Source organism: Orcinus orca, chromosome X (genome assembly GCF_937001465.1).
Source record: "Orcinus orca chromosome X, mOrcOrc1.1, whole genome shotgun sequence".
Classification (NCBI taxonomy): domain Eukaryota; kingdom Metazoa; phylum Chordata; class Mammalia; order Artiodactyla; family Delphinidae; genus Orcinus; species Orcinus orca.
The window spans coordinates 1346933-1368389 of NC_064580.1; the positions used below are offsets into that span (position 1 = coordinate 1346933).

The 21457-nt window shown below is 47.2% G+C and overlaps 1 protein-coding gene across 1 annotated transcript in view; it reads right to left on the minus strand.

Moving 5' to 3' along the window:
• The window catches only part of DHRSX (dehydrogenase/reductase X-linked), a 195903-nt gene that overhangs the window by 51210 nt on the left and 123236 nt on the right, over nt 1-21457 (minus strand). The window lies entirely within an intron of this gene.

Consider the following 21457-nt stretch of genomic DNA (forward strand, 5'->3'; position numbering starts at 1 on the left):
TGTATTTCATTACATAATATTCCCTCTTGCAAGCAAACTAGAGGAAGAGAGATTCTCCTGCTGTTCTGCAAGAAATAAGTTGCCTCGCTGGGAGAGGGCCATGGGGCAAGACCCTCAGGGCAGCTCCTGGGAGCTGAGAACAGCTCCCACTCAAGAGCCAGGAGGACAGTGAGAACCTCAGACCTACAACCTTAAGGGACTGAGTTCATCCAACAACCACGTGAGCTCAGAAGAATCGTCTTGATCCTGCGGTCCAGAGGGGAACTTAGGCCAGACAACCCTTCTGAGTGGAAGGCAGTTTTCTGGGTCATTCTGCAGCACTGTTGTCCTTGCACTGTCGCAGCTGGCTCTGCTGAAGGATCGCTTTGGGTCTCCCCAGGCCCAGCTCTTGGTAAGACACTCACAGGGATATCCGTGGTCCCAGGACCCAGGAACAGAGGGGAGTACGGCTTCCATATCCTGAGGACCAGCACCTACTGTGCCACACATCTCAGGGGGGAGACATGCCTGCAGGATTTTATTGGTTTGTGGTTTCTGTAGGAAGTTTTAAATATAATTACACCTGAGAGCCAGCAAAAGTACTAGCTTGGGAAGGAACATATTTTGCAACACATATGTCAGTGTTCACTCAGAAGAGACATTTTAAGATAATCTTGAGCATGGAGAATGGAACCTACGTGGGCCAAGTCACACCGCCACTGAGGACAAGCGAGTGTATATATTTATTAAAGTATTTTCCCTAAAAATTTATAGTGGGAGTCGGGGTGGGTGTGCTCCTGGATCAGAGTTACTCAACGTGGCCTACGGACGGGCACCATCCTGTAATCTGTTGGTTACTAGGCTGCCAGAGGACACGTTCAGAAATCGAGGATGCGTTTAGAAATTAAAAAAAAAAAAATCAACAGTCATTTTATGTTTGCTGAATCCAGTAATTAAAAAAAAAAAGCAACACTGGGCACTACCGTTTTGCATGTTTCTTACATGTATTTTTTCTCATAATTCCTGTCTATTCTGTCTCCAATGGCATCAGGCTGTGACAGACTGGGGACAAGGGAGCTTTGCCACAGGGCGTTTGAAAGTTCTGCTCTAGAACACGGTGCCACCTGGACAGGCATTCCTGACACACTGTTCTAACTTTCGCCTGAAACGCTCCCAGGAATGTAAAAAAAAAAAAAAAAGAGGAAAACTCCCACTACTGCTAATACTCGAACCCATGGTAAAAGGCTGGGTGGACCCACACACTCAGCTTCCGGAAACAGAGCACTGTAACTGGATCTCTGAAATGTCAGAAGATGAATTTTCCCTGCTCCTTGGGGGAAAGGGGTCAGAAATGACCAGAAACATGAGGACTGATGTTCCAGGCTGAGAGCGCTGCTTTGTGAAGGAGCTACTGGGTTTTGCTTCTTCTCTGCCCATTCTTGTCATTAGCGCCCACTTTCTACATCCTTTGAGGAGCTGCCCCCCACCCCTCACCTCTCCAGCAGCATCACTGGCAGGATGATGGGGTGACGCTGCACAGGGAATATGAGCGCTCCAATCAAGCCCTACCGCTGAGAGGACCAGACTGTTCCCTGCAGACCAGGAGGCTTTAAGCGCTCCATCCCTGAGAAAAGAAACGCCCAAGACAAGTTGCAAACTGTGAGCTCTGCCCCCCGTCGAGCCGAAGCACCAGGGTTGATCACTGACAGGATACGGGGACTCATGCACGCTAGGGGCTCACCTAAACCCCAAGTAGGGGCTGCATCCCCCCAACAGCGCACACGGTGAGAGGGGACGGGGTAACTGACACAGCAGGGCTCCTGGCAGGGAGAAGGAGACACAAGTGACATTTTTCATTTTACCTGGGATGCCATCACGAACACCTTCACTTCTATCTGGATAATGAGAGAAATGAAGGTTGCGATGTTTTGAGAAGGGTCAAGATACCCGTAGGAAATAAGAAACAGAACGTCTGCCACGCAGAGGACTGGAACATAGGAGGTATACCAGTTGTCCGGGTAGCAAAACAGGAAACCCAGGAAGCAGGTAGGGGTGCAGTTGGAAAGAGGAAGCGTGAACCCCAAGGGGCCTGGTCAGGATGCAAAACCAAGATGGTAGCCTCGTCTGGGAAGACCACACTCAGCGTTCTCCTGGATATTTCACTATAGAGCTTTTTAAAGCAGGGATTGAAAATTAAGAGGCTGAAAAGTATCAGGCACACAAGGAGAAATGAAGCAGGGCTGGCCCTACTGACATAAGGTGGGGAGGATTCAGGACTAAAGTATCAATGGGGCAATGTGGACCATTATCTGTGGGTCCCACGCCCAGTCAATTTGAAGTCACGATCGTCACGTGCCATGTTCTCAGAATAACACAATATCGCAGTCTGTGTCTCAGGAACCCTTGGGAATGCGGGGAGAAGGGCACAGAACCAAAATGGTTATGGGAGAAATGAGTGTACGTCTTTGAGCATCTGACAGATCGACAGACCAAAAGAAAAAAGAAAAAAAGACAGAAACAAAGACCCAGAGAAGACTGTGGATAATATATTTGACAAGGTTGAAAATGCAAATTTACAAATAGGGACGAGTCTATCGTAGGAAGAAGATTTTAAAATGATAGGTGTGTGCTTCTAACGATATTAATAATATGCTAGATTTACAAGTCAAATATGAACATCTCAAGGAAATGAATGCTTTTCTGAGAAAAATGCTGATTATTACGACCTAATCAAGGAAATTAGCACTGATCAGAGCAACGAATATGGGAGAAAGAGAAAAATTAATGAAAGAATGACATCCAGAAACGGCGGGGACGGTGTCCATGGTATTTTAGCAAATTTTGTCTGACTTTCAAAAAATAGATAATCCCACCTCTATTGACTGATTTAGAACACGTGGGCGGGGGGAAAGCCTGAGTTGATTCTTTTTATGAAGTGTGCCTTGTTCTGATACAAAAATCTGCAAAGAAATAGCACCAGGAGGAGAGGGGAGTTCACATCAATACTCAGAGAAGGAAAAAAATCACGAACAAAAATGTAAATTAAAACATTTCCACTGGGATAAACATAAGCACGTACGAGAAAAACACAAGATGATTTTTAGAGAGGCTGCCTGTTCAGAGATGATTTCTGCCGTGAAAGGGCTCCTAGCATTGGTTCTGTGCATCTCACCATAACCACTACCCGCCTTGGAACCTAACAGGGGTAATTTTAGGGCCACCAAGACCCTGAAAGGCTGAGAGGCACCGTTTATGATGAAGGGGGTTCAGGTGAACATGAGGGCAGCTTTCAAATATCCCGAAACCAAGCACAGCCCCCGTACACGGGGCCAGCGGATCCCGGAGAATGTGCCCCCCCTCCCCAACAGGGAAGAACAGACACTGTCTGGGTCCATCACAGACGAATTCGGGGAGCTGCCGGCTGCTACATCCGTGCCAGGCAGGTATGCAGCTTCCGGAGTCCTGGCCCTGTCTTCACTGCAGACAGAGGAACAGGGGACCCCAAAGGACCAGGATGCACCCAGGAGAACAGCTCGGTTATCGCAGACTGCCTCCCACCTTTCCCTGTATTTCTCTATGTAAAAGACAGAGGTGAAAGAGCACCCATAAAGCGATATAAAAAGGACAAACAACCTCATGAAAAAATGGACAAGAGACACGAGCAGGCACGCCCCAAGAGAAGAAAACTGAAAGCCAAATACACACCCTAAAAGACACGCCATCTCAACAGCACGTGGGAAATGCAGATGAAAACCAGCAGACGTCCCTTCACAGCCACCAAGGTGGCAAAAACGCCAGACCTCGCGTTATCAAGGTTGCTGAGGACACAGAATACAGCAGTATGTGTATACGTTGCTCTCTGGAATACAAACTGGTCCAGATCTTTGGAAAAGAATGTAATGTTACACAATCATTTCGAATATGCGTGTAGCATTGGACTGAGCAATTCCACGCCTAGGCGTATATACCCTAGAAAATGTCTCACCCCTGTCCACCAGGTGATGTGTATAAGAACATTTGTATGCGCATCGTTGCTATGGGCAGAAACAAATACACCAGAAACAGATCAAATGCCTGTCAACCAGAAAAATAATAATTCATTCCTTAAAAATAAACGTGACGTATACACACCTCTTGGCTGTTCTAGACAGACAGACGGGCTCAAGTCTGCTGAGACGTGAGATGCTATTTTCTAGGTAGGAAGCAGAACCAAGCTGCCCCTAAAACCAGATACGGAAAACGGACGGAGGGAGATTATTCTGTGTGTGTGTGTGTGTGTGTGTGTGTGTGTGTGTGTGTGTGTGTGTGTGTGAGAGAGAGAGAGAGAGAGAGAGAGAGAGAGAGAGAGAGAGAGGGAGGGAGAGGGAGGGAGAGGGAGGGAGAGGGAGGGAGAGGGAGGGAGAGGGAGGGAGAGGGAGGGAGAGAGAGGGAGAGAGAGGGAGAGAGAGGGAGAGAGAGGGAGAGAGAGGGAGAGAGAGGGAGAGAGAGGGAGAGGGAGAGAGAGGAGAAGAGGGAGAGAGAGGGAGAGAGGGAGAGAGAGGAGAAGAGGGAGAGAGAGGGAGAGAGAGGGAGAGAGAGGAGAAGAGGGAGAGAGAGGGAGAGAGAGGAGAAGAGGGAGAGAGAGGGAGAGAGAGGGAGAGAGAGGGAGAGAGAGGGAGAGAGAGGGAGAGAGAGGGAGAGAGAGGGAGAGAGAGGGAGAGAGAGGGAGAGAGAGGGAGAGAGAGGGAGAGAGGGAGAGAGAGGGAGAGAGAGGGAGAGAGAGGGAGAGAGAGGAGAAAAGGGAGAGGGAGGGAGAGGGAGGGAGAGGGAGGGAGAGGGAGGGAGAGGGAGGGAGAGGGAGGGAGAGGGAGGGAGAGGGAGGGAGAGGGAGGGAGAGGGAGGGAGAGGGAGAGCGATCCCAGGCACACAGTGAGAAAAGTGGATAAACCAATGGGCAATTTTCTCTCTGGTCCTGCTGGTGACAAGCACCCTTCCATGGCTCCTAAACAGGGGGATGTCTCCCCAGGACATGTCCTGAGAGGGGTGTGTCTTCCCGGAATAGGAGGCTGTACCCAGAAAGCATCCTGAGGACAGCTCTGCATCAGGACCAGGACACGCATGCGGAATGAACTCCTCGCAGCCTCTCTTCCGGAAGCTCCGCCCCCCCCCCACCGCAAGGGCGGTCTTCCCGGAGCAACTCGGCATCACTGACAGCATCTCAGGAAACATCTCAGGAGGCAGCCGCATTCGGAACCAGGGGGCCTGGCTGGCGTGCTTTCCCGGGGGCTGTGACTCCACACCACCACAAGGTGATTTTTCTCTTTGACCAGTGCGGGCAGACCTCGTGGTACGGCATCTCAATGGATCGTGCTTTGCAGACGCTGTGGGTTTTTTGGGTTTTTGTTTTCGTTTGTTTGTTTTTACAAATGGAAGGTTTGGGGCAGCCCCGTGTCGGGCAAGTCTGTCGGGGCCGTTTTTCCAAAAGCAATTGCTCAGTTTGTGTCTCTGGGTCACATTTTGGTCCATCTCGCCGTATTTCAAACATTTTCACTAGGATTCTGTTTGCGATGCTGACCTGTGATCAGGGAACCTTCCCGTTACTACTGCAACAGGATATGGCTCGGGGAAGGCTCACAAGGGAAGGGAAGCAACTTTTGACAGTAAAGTTATTTTTAAATAAAGGTACGTGCGTTGTGTTTTTAGACACAGTAAGGACCTACTGGATAGCACAGGAAACTACTCAATATTCTGTAATGGCCTGTATGGGGAGGAAAAAAAAAACTAAAGAAGAGTGGATACCTGTATATGTGTAACTGAATCCCTTTGCTGTACACCTGAAACTAACACAACATTGTAAATCAACTAGGCTCCAATAAAAATTGTAAAAAAAGACTTTTTTTAAGTTACACGTGAATTACTTTTAATCCACGTGCAGCTTTTTTTAATTTAAAATTTTTTTTTTAATTTTAATTCAATTTTAATTTTTATTTTTGGCCATGCCACGCAGATTGTGGGATCTTAGTTCCCTGACCAGGGATTGAACCCAGGGCCCCAGCAGTGAAAGCTACGAATCCTAACCACTGGACCGCCAGGGAATTCCCAAGACATAGTAAGACTTAACAAACCATGGTCTAGTGTGAACGTAACTTTTAGATGCACCGCGGAACCAAACAATTCGTGACTTGCTGTATTACTGTGATATTCGATTTATCGTGTGGTCTGGAACCAAACCCACGATACCTCCCCAGGTGTGTTTGTACTCCTAAAAGGATCAGACCGTAGACAGCCAGCCTGTACGGCCAGCATCCGACGGAAGCCGTGACGCCCCAGCCACTTGGTTGCTCCGTGTGACAGCTGCCTGTCCCTGCAGGTGAGGTCAGTGGGCACAGCCAGGTAGGTGCACCTGAGTGGTCCCATCCACCTGCCTTGGTCCCTTGATGCCTGTCTGTGCACATCCACTGCCCCAGCGTCACCTGTTCTCATGGTTCATAGTTCAAAATCCCCTTTTTCTTAAGCCTAATGCTCTCCTAATTGAAGTATTTCTGCTCCGTCCATATTCCCTTTTTCTAAACTGTCAACTGAAAAAAAAAATGCACAACCTAAAAGTTGAGAATTATGTTTTATTTGGTGGACTTGCTGACGACTTAAGCCCGGGATACAGCCTGTCAGGTAGCTCGAGGGGACTGTTCCAAAGAGGTCAGGAAGCAGCCAGGGTATATAGGGGTTTTTGCAACAAAGACCAGGTAGTTCAAACATCAAGAGATTATTAAAGAAACCAGACATCTCAAGTTAATGAATTTGGCACTTTTCTATATCTGGGAAGATGCAGGAGTCTGAGCTCATTGAAATCATTCCTCTGAGATGCACCTTAACTCTCTGGGGCCAGGATCCTGTTTCACGCCATCCTGAATCCCCTCAGGGCAAAACACTGGGGCAGCCAGGATCCTGGTTTTCTCCATCCTGAATCCCCTCAGGGCAAAGCACTGGGGCAGCTGCAGTGGCTGAGGGCTTGACGGCTGCAATATCCTTTGTTTAATGAAAAGGCTGGTGACATTTTTTTGTCCACATCACAGATATCTTGGAGATCCAATGCTGTCTTACAATCACCAGCTGCAATTTTTTGTTCCCCCTGTGCCTACCTGAGCCTCAAACTCACCCTTATCAAGCAAAGCCCTGGTCCTCAGATTACAGGGATTCCTCCCTACAGACAGACATTTTCAGGACACACACAGCCACGTCCAGGGAAGTTCATTTCTTGAGGTCTCCCCACTCACTTTTCTCTCTCTCCTTGGGAGACAGCAAACCACCACCACTGAACCATCACAGGAAGACGGTACATTCAACCCCAGAATCTCAAGTATAAAACCACTGCCACCACCAAAAAAGAGTCAACAACAACACTGGTAAAAAGCTTTGGTAAAAGGTGTTGAAGTTTGTGAAATTTTCAGGTTACAGATTATTCAAATGTTTATGGTTGACAAGTATATTTGGAAAATGAAATTAAAGTGAGAACAGTCTCCGTCGACCCCAAGACAAGTAAGAGATACCCCAAAGCACTTTACAATTACAGACAAAAGAATGACCTCCAACTGACTGGTAAGCCAGATGGTTAGAAGGCAATCAGCGTCTTACTTGGAAACAGGAGCTTCTAAAGAGTTTTAAAAGCAATTCGTACTCCCAGGAGGTAAACGGTCCTTCTGGGGATCTTATTTCGTTTATCCACCCACAGAGCTGGACTAAAAGTAACTTCCACCCAGCCCACATGATCACAGGCCCCTAACTAGTGGAGGTTTAGTATGAGCGTGTTACCCACTGTTTACGGATTATAACACCAAGATGACGTGAGCATGCCTCACAGACAACTGAAGCGCTTCGTAACTCATCACAGGGTAAATGCAAATTTAATTGCAATGAGGTATCACCTCACCACCTGTTGGAATGGCTACTATCAAAAAGATAACAAACGCTGGAGAAGGTGTGGAACCCTCCCACACTGTTGGTGGGAATGTAAATTGGTGCGGCCACTGTGGAGATCAGTATGGAGGTTCCTTAAAAAACTAAAAATAGAGCTACCCTATGACCCAGCAATCCCATTCCTGGGCATATACCTGGAGAAAACCGTAATTCAAAAGATACATGTACCCCTATGTTCACAGCAACACTATGCACGATAGCTAAGACATGGAAGCAACCTAAGTGTCCATCGACAGATGGATGGATAAAGAAGATGTGGTGCATATATACACTGGAATAGTACTCAGCCATAAAAAAGAATGCAATCATGCCATTTGCAGCAACACGGATGGACCCAGAGGTTACGTCACACTAAGTGATGTCAGCCAGACAGAGAAAGATAAACACCATATGACATCACTTATATGCGGAATCTACTTTACAAAAAAGATACAAATGAACTTATTTACACAACAGAAGCAGACTTATAGATATCGAAAACAAACTGATAGTTACCAAAGGGGAATCATGGCGGGCAGGGGGAGGGGGGTAACGTAGTAGCTTGGGATGAACACACACACACAGGACTATATATAAATAGATACCCAACAAGGACCTGCTGTGTGGCACGGGGAATGCTACCCAATAGCCTGTGATAACCTTTATGAGAAAAGAATCTAAAAAAACAATGAATATATGCGTATGTATAACTGAATCACTCTGCTGTACACCTGAAACTAACATGACATTTTAAATCAACTATATTCCGATAAAATTAAAATATTTCTTTAAAAAAGCAGAGAGTAGAACGGTGGTTACCAGAGGTTGGGGTTTGGGGAAAATGGGAAGATACTGCTCAAAGGGTACAAATTTCCAGTTATAGGAAGAAAAAGTTCTGGGGTCTAATGTACATCATGGTGACTATGGTTAACAATACCATATTATATACTCAAAATTTGCTAAGACAGTAGATCTTCAATGTTCTCATCACACACACACAACAAAATGGTAAGCATGTATGGTGATGGGTATGTTGTGTGTGTGATGGGAACGCTAAGGATCTCCTGACCTCGTAAAATTACAAGTATATAATACAGCACTGGTTCTGGTAATCATTTCAAAATGTACATGCACATTAAATTTTCACACGGGACATCTTCATAAAAAGACAAAACACCGCAGTGTACAACGTAAGATCAACTAATCAGTCAATCCATCGGTGAATGACCTCAGTCACAGAAAAAGAAAAAAGAAATTCAAATCCTCCAAGAGTAATGTTTGGTGGCCGGAAATGGAAAAAAGGGGAAAAACCCAACTCCAATATACGCCCTCTTCCCACCCACGCAACCAGCACTCTAACTTGTGAAATTTTCTGTCCACTAGGAGGCAGGACAACACCAGTCATGTGGGGTTCAGGGTGGAAAAAGTTCTTCATAAGCAGCTTTTATTGAGATGAAAAGACTTCCTACCAGGAGAACGCAAACAAATGTACAAAGATGTCCAACTTCCTTTGTTGCTCTCAGGATCCCCTTTCTTAGTCCCTGGTGAGAAGGTCGTGTGGTTACTTTACTTGGGTGTAGACACCAGCTTTAACAAGTTGAATCCAGGGAGTTAAGGCGCCCATCTGCCTGCAGGGCTCTCCTCACTCTGCCCCGGATTGAGGGCTTGAAGAGGGAGCCATGGGTATCAGCTAGCTCACTGTGTAACAAATTGTCCCAAACTCCCTGGACGGAAACAACACCCATTTGCCATCTCCCAGCTCTTTATGTCAGAAGTCTGAGTCGGGGTGAGCAGGGTCCTCTGCTCTGGGTCTCACAAAGCTGAAACCATGGTGTCAACAGGGCTGGGGTCATCCTCTGTGGCTGGGGATCCTATTCCAGCCTCACTCGGGTTGTAGGTGAAATTCAGTTCCATGCAGTTGTAGGGCTGAGGTCCCGTTTTCTTTCTGGCTGTCGGGCAGAGGGGGCTCTCAGCTTCAAGGGGTCACTCAGCTCCATGCTGCATGGCCCTCCCAAAACACGGCTGTCAGCATTTTCTAAGCCAGCATAAAAATTTCTGCTTCTGTTTCAAGTCTCTCTCACAGGGTCACCTGTTTAGGCTAGGCCCACCCAATGGTCTCCCTTTTGATTAACTCAATGCCAACTGATTTTGGACCTTAATTATATCTCCAAAGTCCCTTCGCTTCTGTCATATAGCATAATCTAATCGTGGGAGTGACACCCCCATCATCCCTGGGCCCCACCTACAGAGAAGGGGAGGGGATTACATAAGGCATGCACACCTTGTAGGGAGGCAGGAATCTTGAGGCCACCTTCGCATAATGCAAAGCAGTGCTCCTTTATTTGGGGTCCCCTCTACCCAGTTCCATCAGTAGATCTCCATCGGGAGGACCTCCCTGTCACTTTTGCTCTTTGCTCCGGGGGAAGTCAGTGCAAAGAGAAAGTTACATGAACAACGACCTAAAGGAGGTTTGTACCCACAGGGAGTAAGAGGTACAAATTATTAGGTATAAAGTAAGGTCCAAGGATACAGTGTATAATACGGGGAATACAGCCAATATTTTATAATAACTTTCAAAGATAATAACATAGATAAGCATCAAAATCAACATGCACTACAGTTGCCATTGTGTGGTCACCATTTATTACCATCAACTCACACATGCAACATACACGTTCCCTAATGCTGAACGGCCAGAGTAGAAACTCTCTTGTTGAAATAAGATTGAATCATGAAATCTCCAAACTACTTAAAATGTGAATTATTGGTTGCATTGGAAGTTATGACCACAGGCGTAAGAGCATTCCCTGAACTCTCCCTGTGGGCTGTTTGTTTCCTCGTCCTCCCACTCACCTAATTTTGTTATAAATAGGAATGAGAAGACCCTAAAAGGTCCACCTTCACCTCCCCGCTATGAATGTGTGCCAGGACCCATACTACCCAAACCTGCTCAATGCATACGACGGCTCCATCCCATTCCCCTTCAATGACTGGGTAGTGCTCAATGCGTATGGCGGCCCCACTCCATCCCCAAGCAATGAGCTGGTAGTGCTCAATGCGTATGGAAGCTCCATCCCATTCCCCTTCAATGACTGGGTAGTGCTCAATGCATATGGTGGCCCCACTCCATCCCCTTCAATGACTGGGTAGTGCTCAATGCATATGGCGGCCCCACTCCATCCCCAAGCAATGAGCTGGTAGTGTTCAATGCATATGGCGGCCCCATCTCATTCCCCTTCGATGACATGGTAGTGCTCAATGCGTATGGAAGCTCCATCCCGTTCCCAAGCAATGAGCTGGCAGTGCTCAATGCGTATGGCGGCCCCACTCCATCCCCAAGCAATGAGCTGGCAGTGCTCAATGCGTATGGAAGCTCCATCCCGTTCCCAAGCAATGACCTGACTACTCAATGCCATTCCACCCCCTGTCCCCTACAGAACACCGTCTGGACCACAGACCTAGCTTCCCATGAACACAACCTCACATTTCATCTTGCCGTTCTGCCCACCTCCTTTTCCTTCAATAAGCTCCTCTGAAAAAACTCCAGGCTCCGGGAACCCCTTCCATGACCTGACGTGCCCTATGATGCTCAGGTTTTCAGAGACGGGGCGGATAATGAGACACTCTAACTCCCTCAGCATCTGTAAAATCCTTTGGGCACCAGGGAAGCTACAGAATTCACTGCATCAGCAGGACGTCCGGGTCACTACAGTCGCACGTGTAGCAAGTTCTCGGGCTTATCTCGTGAAAACTGGAGTAGGGAATCATTTCAGTAATAGGTTTTCATGTCTCTACATTATCTAAGAACAGGGAGTTTTTGTTTAGTTTTCGTTTTGGCTACACCCCGTCTCCACGGACACGCAGGCAACCCCAGTATGTGGTACCCACTGTTCCATTCCATTTTATTTTATTGGGGTACAGTTGATTTACAATGTTGTTGTTCCATTCTATTTTAAAGAATATTTCTTTTCAGACAAAAAAAGGAAGCAAGGAAGCGAAGGACGGAGGGAGGAAAGAAGAAAAGGAGAGAGCAGAGGGACAGGTGTCATTATTGTCTTTCTACTGGGAACAGAAAAACCCCGGGTTTAGATTCTTTTTAATATAGAAGAATTCTTTTTATTTGCTCACATTTTAGTGACGGTAATTGGTGCCAGTGTTTTTTCACTCATTCTCTTTGTTTTATCAAATAAACTAGTAAAAAAAAAAAAAGAATATTTCTTTTGAGAGGATGTGTTGTCTCTTCTTTCGTTGATGTGGTGTATCACACGGATTGATTTGCATATGTTGAACCATCCTCGTGACCCTGGGATGAATCCAGCATGGCCGTGGCGCCTGATCTTTTTGATGTACGGCTGGATTCAGTTTGCTAGGTTTTGTTGACAATTGTTGCATCTACATTCATCAAAGATACTGGCCCGTCATCTTTTTTGGTCGTGTCTCAAGACTGTTCCTTGAAGGAGGTGCCCTGGGATTGGTATTCGCTCGCCACAGTTACTGTCTCTTCAGCTGGTATGCATGTCATGGAGGGACAGACGGAAACGTCGCAGTTTTATCCGTCCCACTCGGAAATCACCGCACTCCCGGTCCCGAGCACACGCCTCGCCCCACCTCTGTCAGCCGAGCCTGAAACTCCGATCGCGACGGAAGTCTCAGCACGTGCACAGTAATGACGATCATTTCCCTGAGGATGCCACAGCGATTTTCTGCATCATTTCCCTTCCAAGGGCGTGAAGGACACATTAACGTTTGGGAGAACCTGTTCATCGAGGCTGTTAAACCTTCCCGAAGAACAAGCAACATCAAGAGACAAAAACGTGCTTTGTTTTTCTCCAGATGTCTGCAGTTCTGCCCGACAGTGGATTTTTTTTTGTTTACGCACACGATCGTCTTCTGCAAGTCTTTCATTTTTTTCCCTTTGCTCTTCAAGAAACAGTTTTGTTTTGGACTAGAAAGTATGTAACAGGGACTTCCCTGGCGGTCCAGTGGTTAAGAATCCGCCTGCCAATGCTGGGGATACGGGTTCGAGCCCTGGTCCAGGAAGACACCACATGTCATGGGGCCACTAAGCCCGTGAGCCACAACTACTGAGCCTGCGCCCTAGAGCCCGCGAGCCACAACTACTGAGCCCACACGCCAACACTGAGACCCGAGGCAGCCAAATTAAATTAAAAAAAAAAAAAAAAAAACCAAAGAAAGGACATAAGAGTGGGTGGCCTCTCTTGTTTTTCTCCCCCTCATACCTTGCAAAACTACATTCTCTGGAAAAAACTGAGGATTTCTCCAGGCAGCTTTACAGATTAGTAATACCTGCACTGTTTCACATTCCTAGCTGGAAAAATCTCGTTTTTCTGACTATAGATAAATTTGAAGTCAATTGCCTTATTTTTATATAGTAACTACACAGTACTACACAGTTCTAATCCTGCCCTATGTTGGCACGATGTTCGATTATGTCCTGTCGACTAAAAGTCCAGCTGGAGAGCCAATAATGGGCAGAGTGTAAACTACAATCTTTCTAAAATCTGGAAAAATATTCATTGTGAAACACGTCTGGCTCCAAGGAGTACTTTTCAGGACTTTTCCTGCCAGTCGTTCCATTTTCCAGTATTGATCAGCACTAAAAGTGAACTAGACTGTGCTACCCAAACTTTAGCTTAATTTACTAAGTGGTTTGTGTGCAGGAATGAAACGCAGAAAACCCTACCATGTGTGATGATATATTCTAATCCAACATCCATTACAGCTGGGCTTTCTTGACCAAGCCACTTGTCTTAATAAAACAGGACAGTAATGAATCTCCAGAGATACTTTTAAAGGGAAATCCAGACTGATTATAAATCACTGAGGTGTGATTCTAGGGTGTTTTTTGGATACAGTGATCCAGGGTGCAACGTGAATTTCAAAAGCTTGTATTTATTTTTACCAGTATGTAATTACCTACATCTGATTTTTCTTTTGTGAAATGCAAACTTAATGTCCTAATCTTGTATTTCTGCTTAGGTCCTTTTTGTAAATGAACTTCAAGAGTTAGTTCCACTTACTGATATCTGGAACAAATATTATAGGATGGTATGGATTTAAATTCCTAAAAGCTGTATAGTAGTTTTTTTTTTAAATACTATCCACAACTAGCCCTCGTAATTGTATCTTGCAGTGTTTCCTTAGTAGCTCCTTTGTTGTTTATATGTAATGGCCGTTTTTACTTCCCCTTCACTCCCCATGACAAGCCCTCGGTACTGAAATAAGTGCTGGATTTTGGAAATAATTTTCCTTACATGTAGTTAGAAATAGAGAGTATTATCCATGCAGAAAAAGATACAGATAGAATTCCCATCTGAATCTGAAGCTACGTATTAAAAAAGAGAAAGAGAGAGAGAGTTTCCTCTTGCCTAACTTGACAGAGACATGCCCACAGGTGACAGCAAAGTCCAGCCAAAGCAGTGGTACTAACGTAGATTCTGCCGTAACCGATGTATCGTGCATCCCACACCGTGCCACACAGAACACGGAACCCCGGGCTGAGATGTGTGCTTCTGTGCGATGCTGAGAGTGGAGTCCTGTCCTCGAGGCATCCTGACTAATACTCGCCCTGCTTTAGCTTCCTGGGAGATGAATGCAGCCATAAGACAACACGTCAGTGAGATCGTGAGCTCACCTGAACCTTTTTAGTGCTGTCACAGACACCTGAAAAAACATAGGATACAGACGATTTTTTTTTTTTTTTTTTTTTTTTGGCCACGCAGCAGGCAGGATCTTAGTTCCCCGACCAGGGATCGAACCCAGGCCCCCTGCATTGGGAGCACGGAGTCTTAACCACTGGACTGCCAGGGAAGGCCCAGATTTATAAATATTTGAAATAGCAAAAAAATATATATCAGGACATTCAAATAACTCCATGGCCTGCCTAGAAGCAAGCTTTACCTTGAGACCCCGGAATAACTGAGAACGCCAACACAATGATCTTCCGGCGTCTACCCGTCAGCCATGAACGATGGCCCCTCAGAAGGTCATAAAATCAAGGGGAGGTCTGCACTCCGCGGGGGCTGGGGGAGGTACATTGACATCTTTGAGAAACTAAGCAGCTAGGACCATGCATGCTCAAGACAGCAGCACAGCGCAGACAGACACACACACCATCCTCAGTGAGGCTGGCTGAGCAAATGGACAGATTCCTTGCGCTGGGACAAAATTCCACCAGGATCTCTCACGTTTCTGCGTTTCTTGCCTGTGAGGCACTGATCGCCCTCTGTCCTGAATTACCTTTTCAAGTATTCATATAGCAAAACACCTAGAAGATGAAGACGGCATCTCGCTCCAGACCAACAAGTGGGCCAAAAGTTTAAAAAAAAAAAAAAGTGGGATTGCCTTACCCCTTCCTTGTTCTCTGATCCAAACAGCCAACACCCTGCAGTGCACTTAAAAAAGTGTTCTCTCATTTAAGAAAACAGAAAAAGTCCTAGTTATCTTTTCAGAAATTAATTTCAAAGTCGTCCTTCTTTGACAAGGATCTGCCAGGTTCTTTTTAAGGGGCACAATGAAAATGTTCCCATTTGTCATAATATTTGCTTCGAGGAACAATGTGCTTCAGACACAGATGTTGTTGTGGAGATCCTGGTGCATTAGTTTGCTAGGGTGCCGTAACAAAATTCTGCAAACAGGGTGGATTAACAACAGACATTTATTTTCTCCCAGTCCTGGAGGCTGGAGTCTGAGATCCAGGTGTGGGCGGGGCTGGTTCCTCCTGAGGCCTCTCTCCTGGGCGTGTGGACGGCTGTCTTCTCCCTGCGTCCTCACAGGATCGTCCTTCCATGTGTATCTGTGTCCTGATCTCCTCTTCTTATAAGGACCCCCGTCCTATGGGATCAGGACCCACCCTAGTGACCTCATTTTACCTTCATCCCCTGTTTAAAGACCCCCATCTCCAAATACAGCCCCATTCCGAGGTTCTGGGGGTCAGGGCTTCAACATGTGAATTCTGGGGGCCATTATGCAGACAACCCATGATGCCCGTGGATTGAGACCCAGGTCACCTGCGCTGAAGATGTTCTGTACTTGGGCTCCTCCAACCAGATTGGCTTGGTCCTCCTTGGGACCAGTGACGCAAGCTGTGGGGATGTCTGTGCAGAGTGGCCAGGGAAGTCGTTGGTCTTAGAACAAGGCAAAGCCACCTGGACCACACAGGCCACCAATGGGGCTTGGCTAGCACCTTGACGGAACCAAGAAGCCAACACCATCACCACCACCCCCCCCACGCAAAGTATTCTTCAAATTCAAGAAGGGTGGACGGAGCTGGAATTGAGTATTTCCCTGCCCCCAGGTCAGGGAGGCACTGGTGAAGTAATTTCCCTTGAGGGCAGGCAGAGAAAGAAACCCTCTGAGCTTGTTCCAGAATGGAATTCCTGCAGAAGGGGACATTGCTCCAGTCTTCACCATTAGAACCTGGTGGGGTTCCTGGAGGTTCTGCAAGAGAGGGCAGCCTCCTCCCGTCCTGATAAAAGACCGGGTCCCGGGGAGTTTAACTTCTCAGGCTCGTCCACAATCCCCAGCAAGGCTGAACAGCATCCCACGGAGGTTCTCAAACGCACCAATTCAAATCCAGGCACATCTTCCCCTGAAGGACGTGGTTCATCTCGACGGGGCAGAACAGCTCCATCGTTCAGTGGCTTTGCAGCCTAACTGCCTGAGTCCCCATCCCACCTCCAAGGCTGGGTAACTCTGGGCAGGTCCCTCAACCTCTTTGAGCTCTGGGGTCGTATCAGTCAGCCTAGACCACCATAACCAGAGGATTAGGGGGCTTAGACATTAGAAATTCATTTTCTCACAGTTCTGGGGGCTGGAAGTCTGAGATCGGGGTGCCGACATGATTGGTTCTGGGGAGGTCTCTGTTCCTGGCTTGCAGACAGCCACCTTCTGGGAGAGAAACGGAGAGAGATGGAGAGAGACAACAAGATCTGTGTCTCTTTCTATGAGGATGGTAATCCCATCATGGGGTCCCACTCTCATGACCTCATCGAACCCTAATCACCTCCCAAAGGATCTCCTGATACCATTCCGTCGGGGGTGAGGGCTTCCACATATGAATTTTGGATGGACACACATTCATTCCATAGCAGAAAAAGAAAACCTTCCCCTTTTGGGGCTGGCATGAGCTGTAAATGTGCCCAGAACTCAGCGCAGCACCTACAATTCAGTAAGGGGTCCAGAAACAGTAGTTGTGACGCTAAATGTGATCTGTCCTCACCCATAAAGCTCTTTGGTGGTCCCAGCAGGGCAGTGCTGGCCTCACGTCTCACTTCTTTTTAGAAGTGCTGCTATCAGTGTGACATGAGGATAGACTTCAGCCCCACCAGTTTGCAGCCACGCTGCACACACAAGGCCGTGAGTAAGTCGGGTCTTGAGGCTGTGCTGGTGTGTTCGGCTGACACAACACAGAAGCCATCCACGCTGCTTTTAAATCTCCGGTCCAGGCGCAGGGTTACGTAATTGTGTATGTGCCAAACCCTATGAAGAGTTGACCGTGCGCTGCCTGCCCTTCCAGGGTGCGTCCTGCCTCTCTCCTTCCACTCACCCTATTTATCGTCAGAACCTGCTTCTGCACCCGTTTCTAATTTCAACGTAATGACGATCTGTGAAGGGCCTGGCGGGGGGGCTGTCTCTGACGGTGTAAGGAGATGTCGCCGCATCCATCCACGCCGGCAACGTTCGGGTACGTGCTTGGGAAAAAACCCGAACGTCAGAATAAACATCGCCTCCTGTCTCCCACGGTCAGGACCCCAGGAAACCACGTCTGGCTGGGCTTCGGGGTGAACGAATCCTATCAAGATGGGTTTTCCGAGTCAGAATCTTTAGCGGGTGTCTCGAGGGACCCTGACCGCGGCCACGTGCCTGGAGGAGAGTTCTCTTTTCGCGACCTTCGTGTGGTTACTGCAAAGCATCAGAATTTCTGTGTGAGTGATGGTAGTTTTTGTGGGATGCAGGGTGAGGGCCACTCCAGGTGACCCAGGGAGACACACTGTCCCCTGCCCATCCCTTGCTCGCTGATGAGGAAAGAAAGCAAGGGACACACGGTGTTCCTGTGACACAGCTTCTGCATCCTTGCAGCTCGTAGTTATGGACCCCATATTTATGGCAGGGAATGTCCAAGGCACTAGGGCTCTAAGTAACACGCGGGGGTCACGCAGAGGCACCTACGGCGTCCTCTGATAACGCAGGACAACAGGCTACGCCAAGGGCCACGGGCTCACGGTGAAGGCTTCAGTTGAGGAACCCACGTGACGATTCACTGCACAGGCACGGACAGACCGCAGCTCCCGTGATGCCCTTGGTCTCGCGGCCCAAGCGCCACGCCGGTTTCCTTCTAGCTCCCTCGTTCCGAAGCACCAAGGCAGACCTCAGACCCCCAGATGGACCCATGGCCAACAGGACAGCGGTGGGGACAGCTGTGCTCGTGGAGTCCAGCTCCAGGGGTACCAGCTGTGGATTAAGGACGTGGATGCCTTACTCAGCTCACCAGGGTCACCGTCTATTACCAGGATGGGCAGGTGGGTACATACAGGCACTCGCCACCTTTGGAAAGCTACTTAGGGACGGAGAACCTACTGAAAACTGGACTCCGCCTGGCCGGCTCTGTCTCTCCCGGCTACTGTTTGGATCATTTGGAAATAAAACTATCAAGTGCCCATCGTATGATGTCATCATTGTTTTGCTACATAAAGAGCACACGGACCCCAGGGCTTGACATTTAACCCTTAGTGACCTTAAAGTCACCTTCACATTCTAGATTCCCAAGCAAGTTTCCTTTAGTTCTTTGTGTTCCTGGGGTGTCATTCTTATAATCCACTAAGCAAAGGCTTCATAGGGACCTCATAAAAAAAATGTCCTCAGTCAGATGAGCGGATAAAGACGATGTGGTACATATATACAACGAATACTACTCAGCCATGAAAAAGAATGAAATCATGCCATTTGCAGCAACATGGATGCAACTAGAGATGATCATACTAAGTGAAGTAAGTCAGACAGAGAAAGACAAATACCTTATGATCTCACTTATATGTGGAATCTAAAATATGACACAAGTGAACGCTATCTATGAAACAGAAACAGACTCACAGACACAGAGAACAGACTTGTGGTTGCCAAGGGGGTTGGGGGATAGGGGAGGGATGGAGTGGGAGTTTGGTGTTAGTAGATGCAAACTATTATATATAGGATGGATAAAAGACAAGGTCCTCCTGTAAAGCACAGGGAACTCTATTCAATATCCCGTGATAAACCATCATGGAAAAGAACATGAAAAAAGAATGCATACATACGTATGACAATCACGCTGCCGTACAGGGGAAATTAACACAATACTGTAAAATCAACTGTATTTCAATAAAAATAATAATAACGTGCTTGGTAATCTATGGAGCACACAGCAACTAGCTCGCAGTTTGCCCGCACCGAGAAAATACACTTATTGTACCAACAACACACCCAATTGCAAGGGATACAAAAGGCGGAGCAAACCCAAGGGCAAGAGGCAGCTTCCATACAACTAGCTAAGAGGGCGCCATTTTGATTCCAGAAGTGTAGACCTGGAAGTCCACCAGAAAGGAAATATGGAAACCTTAGACGTGACCCAGAGGCAGGAGGAAAGAGCACAGACCAGGGCATTCTAAATGTCTCTAAAATGTCAAAGGCTTATGGACGAGGAGGGAAAATTCCCACCAAAGGACCCCAAGGTGATGGCTGAGGGGACAACGGGGCAAACAAGACGGAAAGGGAGGCTTGGGAGGTGTCCAGCAGTGGCACGTAGTCCAGCCTTACACACTAGGTAGCTGTACCCCTTCGAGACCTGGGAAAGCCTTGCTTTTCTCATCTGCGCAATGGAGCTGAGAATCACATCTACCGTTGGGGTGTTGCATGGATAAGCCATGAGATGTTCTTTGCATCACACCCAGCATACACTGAATACCCCACGACCACTTCGTTCACTCCACGAGGCCTGTTTTTATTACTTAGGAGGGCCGACAGGACAGCCAAGAAAGATGTTGCAGAAAGAGAGGAAAAGAACAGATTCCTGGACTGAACAGTTAGCACGAGGCCCCAGGGAATAAGTCATGAGAAAGCCAAGATGCTGAGTAAAAACTACCCCGGAGAAATGTGTCAGGAAGGGAAGAGGAAGGCCAAAGCGTGTGCAGTGGTATTTTCATAGTGCTTTTAAAATTAGATTGCTAACTGGCCAAATTAGACCTTGGCTGGGTGACAGCGTGGGCAGCGTAACTGCCCTGTGTCAGCCACGATTCCAGGTCAAGAGACCCCGCCAGACACCTGGAGCTTCACACTTGAGCAGAGACAAAATGGCTACACCGTGAATATGAAACACAACCTGTGTCAGCTCTCCAGCCGTACGACCACCAGCTGGTAACAGCCCACCCTGCTGCAGCCCCCAAAAGACGGGATTCCCAATTTCGTACATTGGCGAAGTATACCTGGATTTTCTTCCTTTGAATTCTAGCAAGACTATTCAATACCGAGTTCCCTTTCAGATCACCAGAATCACAGAGGCACATGAAGCGTTTCAATTTCCATTTGATGTGGCCACAAAGGCAATCGGTCAAAGATGCAAGAAGACACTTTTCTATACGGCTGTCTTTGTTATTACCATGCGTTGTGGACAGTGCTTAGTTCTTCCAGAGACCATGCAGGACACAACACAGATGGAGTACTGCCAACCCAGGAGGCTCACCCGAGCTCTGATGTCCAGGGTTTTTTTGAGGGGCAGTCATGTAGGCATGGCTGACCACCTGCATGGCAGACATTAGTCCACGTTCCCCCCAAGGTCAAGCTGACACTACATGCCCCAAAATATTCCATTGTATGTGTGTGTGTGTGTGTGTGTGTGTGTGTGTGTGTGTGTGAGTGAGTGAGAGAGAGAGAGAGAGAGAGAGAGAGAGAGAGAGGGAGAGAGAGACATCTTCTTTACCCATTCGCCTGTCGTACCATTCTACTTCTTGTTTCTATGAGTATGACCTTTGGAGACTCCACATATAAGTGATATCATATATTTGTCTTTCTCTGGCTTACTTCACTTAGTGTGATCATCTCTAGGTCCATCCATATTGCTGCAAATGGCATTATTTCATTCTTTTTATGGCTGAGTAATATTCCATTGTATATATGTGCCACATCTTCTTTATCTACTCATCTGTCGATGGACACTTAGGTTGCTTCCATATCTTGGCAATTGTAAATAGTGCTGCAATGGACACTGGGGTCCGTGTATCTTTTCAAATTAGTGTTTTTGTTTTCTTCAGGTATATATTCAAAAATGGAATTGCTGGATCGTACGGTAGTTTTATTTGTAAATTTTTGAGGAACCTCCATCCTATTCTCCATAGTGGGTACACCAGTTTACATTCCCTCCAACAGTGGAGGAGGGGTCCCTTTTCTCCACGTCCTTGTCAACATCTATTATTAATATTTAATTTTACATTCATATTTGTTTGTGCTCATCCCCAAACCTTCCTGAATTATCTATTATTATGCTTCCGTTTTT